This window comes from Pituophis catenifer, unplaced genomic scaffold (assembly GCF_029215685.1).
Source record: "Pituophis catenifer annectens isolate HBS135680 unplaced genomic scaffold, rPitCat1.0.hap2 SCAF_3, whole genome shotgun sequence".
Taxonomy (NCBI): domain Eukaryota; kingdom Metazoa; phylum Chordata; class Lepidosauria; order Squamata; family Colubridae; genus Pituophis; species Pituophis catenifer.
In genome coordinates, this window is record NW_027256883.1 from 43,180,284 (window position 1) to 43,197,635 (window position 17,352).

Here is a 17,352-nt window from a genome sequence, read left to right on the forward strand (position 1 = left end):
ACGTGATAAAATTATATGTCAAGTTCAATGATTTGTTAGTTGTATTTTAGGCCTGAACATTTGAAAATAAATATTATACATCAGGTTGGGTAGGTTGGGTAGACCAGTCCTACCTAATCCTCAGATGACCACATGATCCTATTTTTAAACTGTCTCTGACAGCTTCCAACAACACAATGGAGAAACCAGCAGGGATTCTAAGCTGTTCTGAGATGAAAACAGCAAGGTACGACACAATGATAATTAAAAAATAAATAAAATAAAATATTGGCAGCATAATTATATCAAGTAGAAAGAGCAGGGGGAACCTCATGGTCAAGAGATGACACCAAATGTTGTTGAGATGTGACAAGGAAGAGGAAACTTTTTTAAAATGAGAATGAAAGGGCTCTATGTTTCCAGAATCACAAAAAAGGTACAGAATGTCAAGAAGAAAAGATGGAGAAGGAAAGGTTGAGGATGTGGCAAACTATCAGGCTAAGCTCAAGAATGACAAAGAGCAATTCAGCCAGAGTTCAATTCTTTATTTGCCTACACATAATAGTATCTTGCCAGACCAAACCCTTATTACTCTTACTCTAAGAAATAGATCCTTGAAGAGGCCTTGTGGAAAGCTGACAGACCATCAGAAATTTTATTCCCACCTGCCCTCACTGCCTTCCTGGATCTTGATATGAGATAGAGGGAGAGATTCAGGATAGCCACTCCTAGAATGCTTTAAGTGTAAATCCATGATGTGTGCAGAAAGCAAAATAATGAATGAAAAGGCAAAATCATGGTTGATTTGAATGTCTAGGTTGAAAGACTAAGAGAATTAGTGAAGGATATGAGGGAATCATGAAAAACCAAACACTTTGCTAGAAGCCAAAATCATGAAATTACTTCTGATTTACTTTGGCCATGTCATGCATTCAAATTCATTGGAAAAGTCAGCAATGCTAGCAATGGTTAGTGGAACAAGAAGAAGGGGCTAGCAAAGAACTTGCTGGCTTGACGCCATCAAAACTGATGAAAAAATGAGCAACTGACAGAAGCTGCATTTGACAGGGTGGCATGCCTATGAAGTTGCCAAGAGTCGATCATGACTGAATGGTTAAAACAACAATTTGAGGACAATGAGAGTTCTGGATGTGGGGCAGATCATTAATTGATGGTGTCCAGAACAGATCTTGCAAAACATTGAAGAAAAAGTTAAAAAATGATAGTGGAAGTAGAATAACTTCAGAAAGCGAAAGATGCTTTGCAGCATGCAACTTATGAGATATTTAACATTTTTAAAACAAAAATGGAAATAAGTTAGTCAAAGAATCTTGGTTGCCAGCCTCTTACAACATAGAGGTCAAATTAAATATGTCTGTGTGGTTACAGAAAATGTAAACATAATGAAAGGAAGCATCTAAAGGCCCATTTTATTTTCAACATCCTGAAGGAGGAGCATACAAAGTTGTTGCAAGAATTTTAATGCTGGCAATAATCTTCACACCCTGAGAGATGCTGTTGCAATTATTGCATTGCTTTTCAAAACCACCCAGTCACCAAAATTTTGCACAACTATGCATTAGCCTAAGTACTACAGAACTTGGATGTGCGCAAAGGTTATTGCTGGCAAACAAGAGGAAGCCAGATTGCTTTTTCTTGTTTATTAGGAACAAGATCCAACTTCAATTACTACTTGTGGTGCTGTTGTTAATTTAACATATAGAGTTGTGCCTCCCTGCACTTCTAGTATCTGGTTGTAAAAAGCCAAGAAAAAGTGAAAACCAGCATATGGCTTTAATACTAGTTTCAATTTCTTCAGCTTCTGCTGTGCTATTCTGTTATCAATAATTCATGCAGATAAAAACAGAATCACCAAGGGCCGCATCTGACTTTCTATAATATGGAACAAAGTAGTCAAGGAGTACATCAATGAGGCAAATAATTGAAGTTTAAGTACCATTCTGTATCTGAATGCTAACACTTGTGCTGCTTTGGGGACTTAGAATGATTGCAGATAGAGGAATACGATGTTCTTGGTTGACTATCCAATACAAGTGATTTCTAGGGGAATTCAATGAGTTGTAATTTTTTAGTACCCAGTTATTGAGCTACAGTATCGATTGAGAAAGAATGAGGGAGCATATTCTCTGATTACAAATTCTTTTGTTCTAAATAGTTACAGTTCTTTCCAGTGTCCTTCATCTAGCTTGGAAATAACCTTTTGAATTTACAGATGTGCTACAATTTATTTCATTAGACTAGGTGATGAATATTAAATATTACTTATGCTATAAATGTTATAAGACTATATTGTTCATTAGGTAAGGGTGTTTTTTTTTTTTTGTAGCTTTCCTGCTGGGAGTAACCCCCCCCAGTTTCGCAGTCCTAAACAATATTTTGTTAATGTGATAAGGTAAAGGTAAAGGTTCCCTGGCACTGCGTGCTAGTCATTTCCGGCTCTAGGGGTGGTGCTTATTTCCATTTCTAAGCGCTGTCTGAAGATGTCTCCATTGTCATGTGGCTGGCATGACTAAATGCCGAAGGCCCACGGAGTGCTGTTACCTTCCCACTAAAGTGGTCCCTATTTTTCTGCTTGCATTTTTTATGTGCTTTTGAACTGCTAGGTTGGCAGAAGCTGGGACAAGTAATGGGAGCTCACTAGGGATTCGAACCACTGAACTGCCAACCTTCTGATGGACAAGCTCAGCATTTTAGCCACTGAGCCACCACATCCCTTGAGCCACTGTGTCTCTTGTTAATGTGATAGATGGTCATTAATGGTCAGTGATGTGATTGTTCATCATCATCACCAAAAATTAACCCTCTCCAAAATCTAAAATAAAAACAAATGGACTAAAACCTTGGCCGTACACTTTTGATTATGTTATCAGATCATTTCCAAGGCTCATTACAAAGTAGATATGCTCATATTTTGCCCATGTTTGTTCTATAGATTTATATTTTCAACTTTTTATTTTATAGTAAAGTATCTATTCTACAATAGGAATGTGCAGAATTCAGTGAATGTTTATAATTAATTCTTCCCTTTAGATGTCACCTTATCTATCTTTCTGTTTTTGTTCCGAAAAATTATCAGTGCCAATTATTTTAAGAGAAATGATCTCAAAATTGCATATGATTAGCAAATTAAACAAATCTTGATGAGGGCCACAGATTTTTGCAATATGTAAAGCAGCACGTACTTTTAAATGTAATGTAATGATGAGAGTTTTTTTTAATATTGCCATCCTTTGTCTGAACTGAGAACTACAACTGATGGATTCCAAATAAAAACATCAGGTCTTGAAAACCAATTTATGTCATTATTGTTCTGATACCCTGTTTTCCCCAAAATAAGACATCCCTGATAATAAGCCCAATTGGGCTTTTGAGTGCATGGCAATAAGGCCAAGCACTTATTTCAGGGTTCAAAAAAATATAAGACAGGGTCTTATTTTCAGGGAAACACGGTATACCTATGAAATATGGCTAAAAATCTAACTTATTTTCCCACTTGAGAGAAACAAAACATGGAGGTGAAGCAGGGTAATTGTTTGTAAGTGCTTGTAGCCTTCCATCATTTGAATTAGACTGTTGTATTTTATTTTATATTGAATTTCCATTTAATTTTATTAAAAGGTTGATATTTGCAACATGTTATTGAGCCAGATTAGGGCTAATTACAAATTTTAGCAAAATCAGTATTTATGATATGTTTTACTTCTTGACAGATGGTGTAGAGGACAACTGGAAATCTATTTATAACTATGTGGATAGACATAAAACATTGTAATGAATAAATGTAGTTTAGTATTTTGGGGCCAAGCCAAAGGACAGTGATCAGTCTGTCAAAGTGGAAGGAAACCAATGACTTGAACATCATCTCAGCATCATCTTTTGTTTGTTTCACTTCTAATGGATGTCTCAGTTTATGATAGAAATTCTGTCTTTGCTTGAACTGGCTGAAATATTTAGTTCAGAAAACAAGTGTTTAGTTTAATCTTCAACTCTTGAGAGAATAATTTCATCTGTTTATATCTTAAAAATCCATTGAGCAAGAGACAATTTTAAAAAAAAGAACTCAGCAACATTAAATATTCATTCACTGGTGCCTTTAATTTTTCCCATCTCATTACAGAGAAATAGAAAAATAAGCAGTTGATTTCTCTATGGACATTCAAATAAACACTCTTTTACTATATGGATGACAATGAAATGAGGTATGTAAAATTGGAAGATTGAGATGTTTAATCGAGTGCAAATTCAATCAAGGGTTGCTATTGGCCAGCCATTGTTTTAAGCTGCCAAGAAGAAAGGAAATGTAGTTCTGCTGGATTAAATATTATTTACAAGGCTGAATTCCAGCATAGCCATCAGTGTGCAACATCCTTGAAAATGGAACTTTCATGCAAGAATTGACTAAGAATAAGAGGATAAATAAAAAAAAGACTTGGCTGGGCTTTGATAGAAACTGGGAGAAACAAGCAATATTGGAAAAAGAAATATATTTTTAATCTATTTTCACTTTTGCTGCCTTCAAGAATGCTAACGTATCTGTGAGTAATTTTGTTGATCAGGGAGGAAGATGAGTCCCTTGCTTGCTAACCAGTGTGAATACCCATTGTGATAACAGAGAAATTCTATGAGTTCTTTTAAGCATGATCCCTTCATGCTGCCAAATAGCACTTCTTTAAATACCTCAACTGCATCTTATGAAATATCATACACACTGGAAGTGAGGAGGTTGTTGAAAAGTAAGCCTAGAAGGCATACTTTGTGACTAACTTGGGAGAAGGTGGTTGTCCCATGGACTATTTCATTTCGGTTATTTCAGTTCCCTAAGCCTCATAGTAAGGGTACTTGAGGTACTTCTAAGTAAATGATGTCCCAGTGAATAAATATTTAGAATGAATCTTGGTGAAAATAACACAGGGAGAAACATCTACCTGCATAATTTGGGGTGGGGGGGGGCAGAAGGAGATTTTGATTGTGCAGTTCTGGCTGCCATCTTCACTTTTTGTCCCACCCCTGCACAAACCATAGCCTTTTCCAAATAAAGAAAAAAGAAAAACCCAAACAGCAGTTCAAAGAGTTTTGACGCACAGACAAAAATTAGACACTGAATTTATATACTGTACCATCACCAGGGAAATTAGGTGCAAAACAAATATTGATTGATTGATTGATTGATTCGATTTATATGCCGCCTTTCTCCGGAGACTCAGGGCGGCTTACAATGCATTAAGCAATAGCCTTTATACCTGTATACACCTGCTTAGTAAGGCTTTTGCCCCCCCCAATCGGTGTTCTTTTTTATACAAAGTCAGCTTATTGCCCCCATAATCCGGGTCCTCATTTTACCTACCTTGGAAGGATGGAAGGCTGAGTCAATCTTGAACCTGGTGAGATTTGAACTCCCAGTAATTGCAGGCAGCTGGCAGCTAAGTGCTACTTAACAGCACTTTAGTCCGCTGCACCACCAAGGTTCCTATTGGGTTGTTGCTGTTGTTTTGCTGTTTTACTAATGTAAAATGTCCTGCTGTTGTTTTAACAAAGGAAGTAAATTGATGAAGATGTACCCCAATTGATATTAATTCCTAGCCTGGGTCCATAAATTATCAACTTGAATGACATGCAAAAAATTCCTTTTTAAATAGTTATTGTATTAGAATTAAAGAGATTAAAAACTAATACAAAGTAAAAAAAAGAGAAAAAATATAAAGTGCAGGGAAAAAATAAGCAATAGAAGAGAAAGAAAAGAAGAAGAATATGGTAAATAAAAAGAAAAGAAATATGCACATAAATGACATCACAAGTATAAACCATTTTAACATCTTATCACCTTACCTTAAAATACAACAAGTTATTCCTTCTTCCCATATCCCATCTCTTATCTATAAACAAATACTTAAAGCCTCGTCATTCAGTCCTGATTCACCAATGGATTTTCAGAGATAATGTATTTCTTTTTACTTTGATCAAATAAGCCGTATTTATTTTACATATTTTACTTTGATCAAATGAATTTTGTTCATAGAACTTTTACTTTTAACCATCTTAATCTTTAATTCCTTCAAATAATGTCCTATTACTTGATTTCTTTTCTTTTTTTGTCCCTTCTCAGAAAATTCTTCAAAACTTTAACAAGTTTCACTTTGAAGCCCAGCATTATCTCAGAAGGTTTCAAAAGCTTAGTGTGATTTGGGAAAGTTTTGGAGGCTTTGTGTGGAGTGTCAAAGCCTTTCCAAGTCTCTTAACACTTCTGAAGTTTCTGGAAACCTGCCAGGACATCAGAAGGTTTTAGAAACCCAGCTGTTGCTTTGCACCTCACTGCAGCATACCCCCAGCTCACATATGGCCTGAGCCTGGTCTCCCTTATCCCAAAGCATTTCCATGCTCCACTTAATGATTTAGGCAATCACTCAATGGCCACAACTGGGAGTGTCGGATAGTGGTCATTGAGGCAGTCACATGGGTGCCTCAACTTATGATCACAATGACTTATGACCAAATTTCTGGTCCTATCTGTTGTAATAAGTCAAGGACTATTGGTAATCTTTAATTCCTTCATTCTGATGCAATTGTCGGCGCTGCTAATTTCAGTTCACCCATTTCTTCCTTAGGAGTCTCCATCTCCACCCCAGATTTCTTTCTTTTGTTGATAGAAAACCAATGCTTTTCTTGAGTGTATTTCTACTGAATGCAGTAAACCCTGACTTGAGATTTTGAATGTCGAAGCAGTGTTAGATTTATAGAATGTTAAAAGAAAGCCATTTGTGTTACCTTAAAATGTGTTATTTTTTATTCTTCTTAGAAAATATATATAATAAGATTTTAACAGTATGACAACCTAAGCAGTTTTGATAGAAATACATTGATGAAGCTAGTAAATTGATAGTCCTAAACCTTCAATAAAATATTTCAGGAGAATCGTTCAAGCTTAGCTTTTATTTAATCATTACCTCCTTCCTATATGCTGCACTGCTTTATTTTCCTTTCCAGCTTGACCTAGCTGACATCTGCAGCAGACATTTATCAAAGACCAGATCAGAAAGAGACACAAAACAGTGCCAGGAAGTCTGAGCCAGCATCACATTTTTTTCCATGACAACACAGATGGAACACTTGGCACACGTTCATAAAAAAAGTAGTGGTTAAAAGCACAATGGCAAAAATATGCTAGGGAATAAATCTATCTATCTATCTATCTATCTATCTATCTATCTATCTATCTATCTATCTATCTATCTATCTATCTATTATCTATCATCATCTATCTATGTATGCATCTATCTATCTATCTATCTATCTATCTATCTATCTATCTATCTATCATAGGACTTCTCACTTAATTATCACAATTGGAAATTACAGTTCCATGTCTAAATAATGCAATTAAAATAAATACCCTGTTTTCCCCAAAATAAGACATCCCCTGATAATAAGCCCAATCAGGCTTTTGAGCGCATGGCAATAAGGCCACCACTTATTTCAGGGTTCAAAAAAATATAAGGCAGGGTCTTATTTTGGGGGAAACATGGTATCATGCAACCAAGCCTGACTTACATCAGTTTTGCTGTGATTGTTAATTGGCCACTGTTAAATACAGTGTCAAATGATCATAACTTTTGACTTACTGTTGTCTTCTCCATTCTTTTCTTTGTAAGAAACAAGCTGTGAAGGTCACAAACACATGACTTCAGGATGTTACCATTGTTATAAATTCAAAGACTGGTCATAAATCTACTTTTTCAGCACTGTCGTAATTTCAAAGGGTTGCTGACAGAGGCTGTTGGTAAGTGACAACTTCTTGTAATTCCTACAAGCTTGCATTTCAAACATAGAAATACTATAGAGAATATCAGATAACTACAAAGAAGTTATTTTTGCTAATCAATAATATCAAGTTTCAAAACTCTGAATTATCCTCTTTATTAAGTTTTATGGAAATGTCAATTGCATAGAGTTCAGAAAATAACCTTGCAGACTCCTGTAGGCTAATGACTAAATAGTAGAATGTGCATTTATCACCATTACTTTCTAAAAATATAATATATAAAATCTAATTCTGTTGTCCTGTCAGATGAATATCACGCTCAGTGGTATAAAGTGGTACAAGGTTCAGCAGAACTAACAAGAATATATTCTCTCTCCATTTCACAGCATGGGTCATCCACCACGCCAATTAAGGTTGTTTTATTCCCAAAGTGTATTCTAAAACTTGACTGCAATACATCAAGGTTAAAACATAGTACAGAGGTTAAATAAAATGAAATAAAATAAGAAATTATAAATCAACAAGAACTCTGAAGCTGAGAAGTTTCCTTACATTTGGGATGTTAACTAAGGATTTAGAGATAGTTTGAATATTATTTAATATAGCTTGACCGATGGAGGTATTCTTCCCAATAAAACCCTTCTCAAACTTGCATGAAAGACCTCTTCTTATAATAAGCTATTTGCCATGCCCAACATATTCCAACCTGGATTGCTTTAATCTCAGGTATCAGAATGACTTAAAAGTAGATTTTAAAAAAGATTTTAAAAAACTAGTATTTTGTAGTAGAAGTTCTAGTTCTTCCCCATCAAAATTTCGGTAGTAAAATATAAAATATATGTCTTCCTGCTACAGAATATGTGTGGGAAAATGAGAGTTCAAGTATTCATCTGGATTTGTCTTTAACTAAAAACTAGGCAACCTGTCACCCATTGAGTCATTTCAAAGATATCTCCTTAGCTAAACAGAGAATGACTTCATGCTGGCTTCCCCATTGAGTTTGCTCATGGGAAGGTTTAGTCCTTAATTAACAACAGTTCATTGTTGAAGTTCTGAAGTTACAGCGGCACTGAACAAAATGACTTATGACTGATTTTCACACTTATTACCATTGTAGCATCCCTATGGTCACATGACCAAAATTCAGATGCTTGGCAACTCGTGATGATTGCAGTGTCCTGGGATCATGTGATCGTCTGACAAGCAAAGTCAATGGGAAAGCCAGATTCACTTAATAATCATGTTACTAACTTAACAACTGATTTACTTAACGACTGTGGCAAGAAAGGTCATGAAATGCGGCAAAACTCAGCAACGGTCATACTTAGCATCAGAAAGTTTGGGCTCAACTGTGGTGGTAAGTCGAGGATTAACTGTAATCCTTCTCCTATTCCGTTGACTCATGGAATTGCCTACCAATTGCTGGGGAAGAAACAGAAAAGGGAATCATAGATCACAAGGAACACACAAGGAATGGTGTTTACCCATTGACCAACAGTGTCTCCTAGCCAGCCAGCCCTACCTTGCCAGCAGGCATCTGAGTTACTCCCCCAGACATTTAGTATTTATTGCTGTTACCACTTATCTTCCAGGGACCATCTCACCTGACATTCTTCCCTAGTCCCAGTGACAGTAAATAGGAATGCCACAATCTTTACTGCCTTTCTGGGAGTAGTAAAAATGGTTTGTGCATGAGATAATTTATATCATGCATTCTCCAGGCCCCATAGCATGAATGCTAGAGACTTCAGTTCTTCTTTGGGTGATAGACCAATTGCCTCAGAGATAAATGTCTGAGCTCTTATTAATGATTACAAAAACATTTTGGTTTTAAATATTAAAATGTAACCATGCAGTATTGAAAAACATAAAACTTAGAGTTCCAGAGCTGCCTAATTCACTGAGAAAATACTGTCTGTAACTGTGTTAACAGACAAAAAGAAAATATAGTGTGCCCATCAAATGAATTAACCCCAAAACTCCAAGGCCATAAAATGGTCTTCTTCAGTTCTTAAAAAATCCACTATAATTCTATCTATAGAATGGAATCCTGGTATCTTTCAAGTCTTTGATTTCAAGCAGAAATTCTTTATATATGATTAATCTGTATTAGGCATTAAAAGCTAAAATAAACAGAATTATTGAGTTCATTTACTTATATAAACTTCTTTTTGCCATAATGGTTTCCAGACTTTGGCTTGCACTTAAAGATTTTAATCTTGGGTTGCTGACCAATTCTCAAAAGGGCAAAAGTCAAACTGTCTTTTTCCTCAATCCCAGTTAGCTTGATAAAATAAAAAAAAAACATCTTCCATGAACATCCTACTGATATGCAAGCACATCTCATTTTTTTAAAAAATACACATGCACACATTCTCACTGTGGTCAGAGGTCAAGGACTTCGATATATTAAAGCCGCATTTTTCAGTTTAATATGAATTGTTGTCAGCTAAGAATTTAAGTTTATGTCAATTTATTTTGTTTCATGCAGATATTGATGTTTCATCACCGAAGTAGAGCTTTTGGAGAATTTAAGAGTCAACAATTTCTAATATTTGTAAGCATAAATGTTATAATTTTAATAATCAGGAGTTATATTTTCAATTAGCATTTTTAATTCCTATTTACTGTATTTCCTTTGTTTTCTTAGTCAGGCTACTGCAAAATTAAATTTCAAATGTAGAAAATTAAGAAAAAACATTATGTTTTTCAGTGAACAGTTCACCGTGTTTGCCTGCAGTAAGTTACCTATGAAGAAAACTCACTAAATTTTCTTGGATAAAGAATGGCAACCTTGCATGATGATGTTGATGTTGATAATAATGATAATGATGATGCTAATAATGATGATTTGACTGAATGTTTAAAATTGCCTATAAATGAAAAATCAGTGATGAACTACTTACAATGTGATGCAGTGATTGAATTAGGAGCAAACATATTTCATAAAATGTTTGGATTGTCTTTAGTATAGATTCCATTGGTGTCACAAGATATATAGACTATCTTCTTATTTTAAAAAGAATATTTATTAGAGACACATTTATTCTTTCTGAAAAAAATCAGTGCTATTGGTTAATCATTACTATCCTAATTTCTTTTTGAAAATTTTAACGGGGGCACTTATACTGAATCTTCAATGCCATTATATCTAAAGTCAGTTCCAAACATGTTCATGTATATCACAAAAGTTAATTGAACATGACATTGTTAACCATTGCAAGGAAAAAGCAGGACTAAATGTGGCAGCTCCTTAAAACATATGCTTGAACAGATGGCTTTAGCTCTTTGGAAATCCATGCTTTAGGAGTAGATGCCTGAGTGCCTCTTGATACAGTCTAAAATACACGTTATGCTTGTATGTAGGCAAGTACCTGAGAAACAAGCCATATGTTGTTCAGGCTTCTATGGTCACTGGCATTTAAAATAACCATTTTACTGTTTGAAATATTTCTTGGCTAAATTGCCTAATTGTCAGTGACTACTGGAGCAATTAAAGGCAAGTTTTTAAAAAGGTTTTACATCAAACTGGCACTTTCTGGGATGCCTGAGAAATATAATATAGTATGAACTAAATGAAACCTAACATTTTAATTATTTATTAATTTTTATTATTTAAGAATAATTTTGAATTTGTTATTCCTTTTTTCCTTCTTCATCCATTCTTCCCCTTCTTCAACCATTTCCCCTCCCTCCCTCCCTCTATTCCTTCACTCATCTCACCAATAAAGCAACTCTGGATGGTTATATATATTGTTCTAATGTGATATCAGCATAGTATATAAACACATTAGATGAGAGCAAAATGTATTACAAAACCTATATACTAAAATAGTAAAATAGCATAATAGCAAATTAGACTCATGAATATGGTAAACAGGACAGCACATAAATTGCCTTTAAAATGTCTGTACAGTTTAAAAATTTGGAGAACATGACACTGTTTTGAAGCAGATGGCAGAAATTGCCACTGGCCTTTGGTCCCATCGTTGATAAATATGGAAATATAGAATGCTAGTATTCAGTTCTTTAATTCAAGAGCAATGGATGGTGAAAACTGCAGCTGGTCCTTCTTGGGAGAGGGGGGTGGTAACTGAGTCACCAGCTCTAAAGTTCTTTTAGATTTGGAAGCAATGGGCCCAACCAATATGAGAACGTAAGGCTTTATTCCAAGGCAGTATAAGAAAGACACAAGCGCCAAAATGTATCCTAACCAGCAGTAAAATATTACACAAGAGAGCAATTAAAAATATATAATAAAAATAGATTACAATAAGAAAAAGAAGGAGAAGCCTAATGCCTTTTTGCTTGTCAGGGAACTCAAAGAAACAATGGCAGGTGAACCCCTTCAAAGCCAGCAAACATACAGTCTCCTCCCAAGTAAGTCTGCATTGATATTACATAACTTGGAGGTTTTTGATCAGCTTATATAAACTCTGAACCACAATTAAGCACACCTGTTTTTCAATGATACCTTACAGTACTGGATTTTACCAATGATAAGGAAGACAAGCCTATCTTATCTTGGAATCTTTTTTCGTCCATCAAGGTTCAGGATTGAGGATTTCAGCCAAGAATTATGGTAGGGGCTAAGGAAGTTAAGGAATCATTTGTACATGACATTGTTTCTCCCTGGGATATTTTTAACCTCTCATCTGAGATAGTATTTAACTTTCCATTTTAGGCAACATTTCTTGGTGGTCTCTCACCTAAATACTATCATCAAATTTACTTTAGCTGCAGAATCAACCAAATTCAGATGGTTGCTATCATCAATCAAAGTGGCAGAAAGTAATGTACAAACTTTCCAGATCTCTAGAATCCTTCTTCAGGCATGCTTTTTCAATTAACAGAGGAGGAAAAAGCCCTAAAATTAGGCCAGATGTTTCTTCAAAGAGGTCTATTGCTAAATTAACCCATAAGTAAAGATTTACCTAGATTCTCAATTACTATCAGTATTAGGATAAATTTTGAATTATTCTAAGCCTATGATATTTTTAGATAATTTAAGGCCATTGCTAAGGCAGATAATAGTCATGAGCAACAATTCTGAAATAAAAAGTTGACTATCACACATTAATCAGTGGCTCAGTCTCAAATATTACGTATTTTCTTATGACTATAAGAGGAGTTATATCTCATAAAATGTTCTTTCCATGTTTGACTCTCAAGAGAATACTTTAGAAAGAATTTTCTGTGAACCTCATTATGTTAGGAGTATAAAATGTGAGTTGGTCATAAACCTATTATGGCTTTGTTTTGGCTTAATATTAGGAATGGAATTGAATGGGATGGGATGGAATGGAATAGAATAGAATAGAATAGAATAGAATAGAATAGAATAGAATAGAATAGAATAGAATAGAATAGAATAGAATAGAATAGAATAGAATAGAATAGAATAGAATAGAATACTTTATTTGGCCAAGTGTGATTAGACACACAAGGAATTTGTCTCCAGTGCAGAAACTCTCAATACACACGGAAAGCAACAGAGTAATCATCATCATCATCATCATCATCATCATCATCATCATGCAAATAAGAGAATGTAGTAAAGAATATAAGAAGAGTAATAATAATACTACAGCCATACAACATGGATAAATAGACATTAGACAGTACTATGAGAATTAGGTGTAATGGCACAAGGGAAAAAAACCATCCGCATGTCTAGTTTTTTTGGCATGCAATGCCCTACAGTGGCATCCCGAGGAAAGGAGTTGAAACAGTTTATGTCTAGAATGTGAGGGGTCTGTAGATATTTTCTCAGCCCACCTTCTGATCCATGCAACATACAGATTTTCTATGGAAGGTTTTCTATGGAAGGTTGCTGGTTGCAATTGCTCTTTCTGCAGTTCTAACTATTCATTGGAGTCTGTACCTGTCCTGTTTGGCTGCTGTACCAAACCAGACAGTTATAGAAGTTCAAATGACAGAATCAACAATTCCTCTGTAAAACTGTATCAACAGCTCTTGGGACAGTCTGAAGTTCCTCAGTTGACACAGGAAGAACATTCTTTGTTGTGCCTTTTTAACGATGGTTCTAATGTTAGGTGTCCAACATTTTGATATTGATTATCAACATATTGATAAGTTTGTTAATCAATACAATGTAAAGATCTAATGTACTTTTGAATTATGTGTAAAATGTGGAATTTATTATTTTATGATTGATGAACCTAAATTCTATTTCAGTCATAATAGTTTCCAAGCAATATATAAGTGCACAGTATTAATAACTGTATGGAGAATTGTGATTTATCAAGCAAAGATGCAATAAAAAAAGAATTACTCTTCAGTGTTAGAAAGTCAGTGCAACCCTATATTTAATATCCCGTGTTGCTGATATGCGTTCATTTTCTCTTTATGAACTGGCTTTCTTAGATGTAATGACTGATTCTATGTGGTCAGGGATTGTTTATACAGTATATTTCAAGATTAAGTTGAATTATTTCTTACATATAATGATATGTTTTTACTGTTTTCCTTTTTTTCTGATTTTTTTTTCTTTCTTTTCTTCTCCTTAGCAGATGCACACTTTGGGAACTATGGTACTCATTATTTTTTCCAGAGTTCAAAACTTAACACAACTGGAAGATTTCCTGTTTACCAGTGATAAAGATGATTGGGGTTATCTTGCAAGAATTGAATGTGGATAAATGTTTAAAAGTATCACCAAGTCGGTTCCACAAATTACAGCAATCCTACTTGCTACCTATAAAGATTTATATTGCATATGGATGACTACTTCTTTCAGCCTAAAAACTAGTATTAAAAGAAGAAGATGCACTGAAATGGAGAAAATGCCACAAGGTCAAAGCAATTTCCATTAGCTTGATAAACTGTTGAGCTGGTACAAACCTAAATTAGCCAAGTGCTCAATTGTTTTATACTAAGGTTCAAAAACTTATGTTTCTGATTCAGCAGCATAGGAATTGTAAGAACCTTGAAAAACAATGTGCACTTGTCTTTCATTTGAAGTAGAATACTTAGATCATATATCTTTTGAAAATCAGGCACTAGGCAGTGCATTTCTTTTTTCATTATGTGTTGTATATAAAAATACTTAGTACAGTACAGGACTGATATTAAGAGGCATTGCATTGGTACATATTGAGTTATAAATGCTATTTCATTAAAATGTTCATTAAATGTATTCCAATAACATTGATTTATAAAAAATAAGAACACTGGAGTATTTTTGTCTATGTTAATGTTACAATTATTATATGTTTCATTATTGTATTTAATTAAGGAGCAACAAGAAAATGTGAAATAAAATTTATATTACTGAAAAAACTGATACTATTACAAACAGATTGGGGAGGGAAGGTCTTCCTGGATTCACCATTCCTGCTTGCTGAACAGGTGGTAGCTGTAGCCAGGAAGGCCTTTGCACAGTTTTGTGTAAATGGTGTACCAGTTACACTATTTCAAAGATCAGGGGCCCTTCAGACACTCACTCAAGCTCTGGTCACCTAATACTGTATGTGGGGCTCCCCTTGAAGATCATCCCAGAAATTTTAGCTGGTCCAGAATGCAATGATACAGTGGTGATGAGCATGATTCAGAGTGTCCATATAATTTCTCTTCTTCATGAGCTGCACCGGTTTCCAGTTTCTTTCTAGATGCAATTCAAGATGCTGGTCCCTGTCCATAAAGCCCTAACAGAATAGGGCTTGAGGGGATATTGGCCTCCTACAATATCTGTCCAGACAAAATTGGCTTCTTTGATTAAAGAATGCCATCTATTTGGACTTTGGAAGCATGTCTTTTCTGTACCAGCGCCCATTGTCTGGGATGAGTTTCTTTCCAAAATCCAAATTGTCCCATCCTTCTGGTATTTTGAAGGACCCCGAAGATATGGCTTTTCATCCAGGCATTTGGTGAGCATGATTACAGTTGCCCTCTTTTTTTTTTTATTTCCCACCTGGGTTTGTTATCTCTACTACTTTTAGGTTCTGGGTTTTTTCTGGGTTATCTTTCTCTTCTTCTTCTTTTTTTTTGGTTGTTTATTTTATTGACACATATGTCCACCATAACCATTACTACTTACCATCCTCTCCATCCACCCAGTGGTGAAATTCAGTTTTTTTTTACTACTGGTTCTGTGGGTGTGGTTTGGTGGTCGTGGCAGGGGAAGGATACTGCAAAATCTCCATTCCCTCCCCACTCCAGGGGAAAGATATTGCAAAATCTCCATTCCCACCCCATTTCAGGGAAAGGATACTGCAAAATCTCCATTTCCTCCCCACTTCTGGGGGAAGGATATTGCAAAATCTCCATTCACACCCCACTCTGGGGCTAGCCAGAGGTGGTATTTGCCGATTCTCCGAACTACTCAAAATTTCCGCAGAACCTGTCAGAACCTGCTGAATTTCACCCCTGCATCCACCCAACCCAACCATTACTATATAACATCCTTATGGGAAGACATTCCCTAGGTTCATGTTACATAAGATATGATTAATTCTGAAAAGGAGAAACAATGTGGATATAATTTACTTTTATTATGTTCATATGCAGAGAATACCAACAGCTGTGTTGCAGATGTAATTTACTTTCATTATATTCACATGGAGAGAACACCAACAGAGCTGTGTAAATGAAACTTTAAATCAACCCAAGGAGTCAAGGGCATATAGAGGTTGTGTCCCTTTCTGTCCAATAAAGCAGGAGGCCAAATTAAGATCAATGTAACTCCTTTATTGGCCACAGGAACAGCAGCACCAGTTTGGGTTTGTTTTGCTACCTCCCATTCCTCCAGCTACAAGGCCTTCATCTTTTTCCAACAGCTAATTTGGCACTAAAAAAATGAACAGCAGCACACATTGGCCTCATCCATCAGCCAAAGGCTAAAGACCAGATTCAAATTGGAATACTAGCAAAAAAAAAGTCCAACCAACCTTAAAATGTGTGTGTTAGCTTATGACTCAGCCCTTTGGTCTGGCCTTAAATTCTTCTTTACTTTTTTCAATTTCATTTCCTGGTATGTCTTTGCCTACCAAAGATTGCAAGCTGACTGACCACCATTTCACAGGTAAATCTTTTCCAGCCTGCCTAAGACCATAGTCGGTCAGTATTCACTAGCAACATGGACTTTTCAGCATTACTATAAGACTTGATATGTTTTAGGAAGTGTACTTATTCAAAAATAGTTTTTCATAAAATTATTTTTAAAAAAGCATATGGAACCTTCATTCTCTATGTTTTTCTTTTTGCTGCTTTCAGTTTAGGAATAGAGACTATTAACAATGTTTTCATTGAGCGGACATGTAGTCATAAAATGAGAATCCAATGAAGAGCAAAAAGGAGAAAAAAATAAATAGATAATCCAATGCAGACGCCCTTTTTTCCTTAAACAACAAAATCCAAGTGGCCTCCCTCTTGCCATACAGCAGACCTAATTTGCCCAGATATAAACATGGATCATTAAAACTCAAATTGTGAGCAGCCAAATAAAGTGAATGAATTGTTAAGGAACAGGATAAATAAACTTGCAAGGCTATCTATCTACTATTGTGAGTTAATAGTTGCTGTCTCTTTCATTGGGGAGTTGAGAGAGTTTAATAGTGAAATGAATGGAGGGGGCT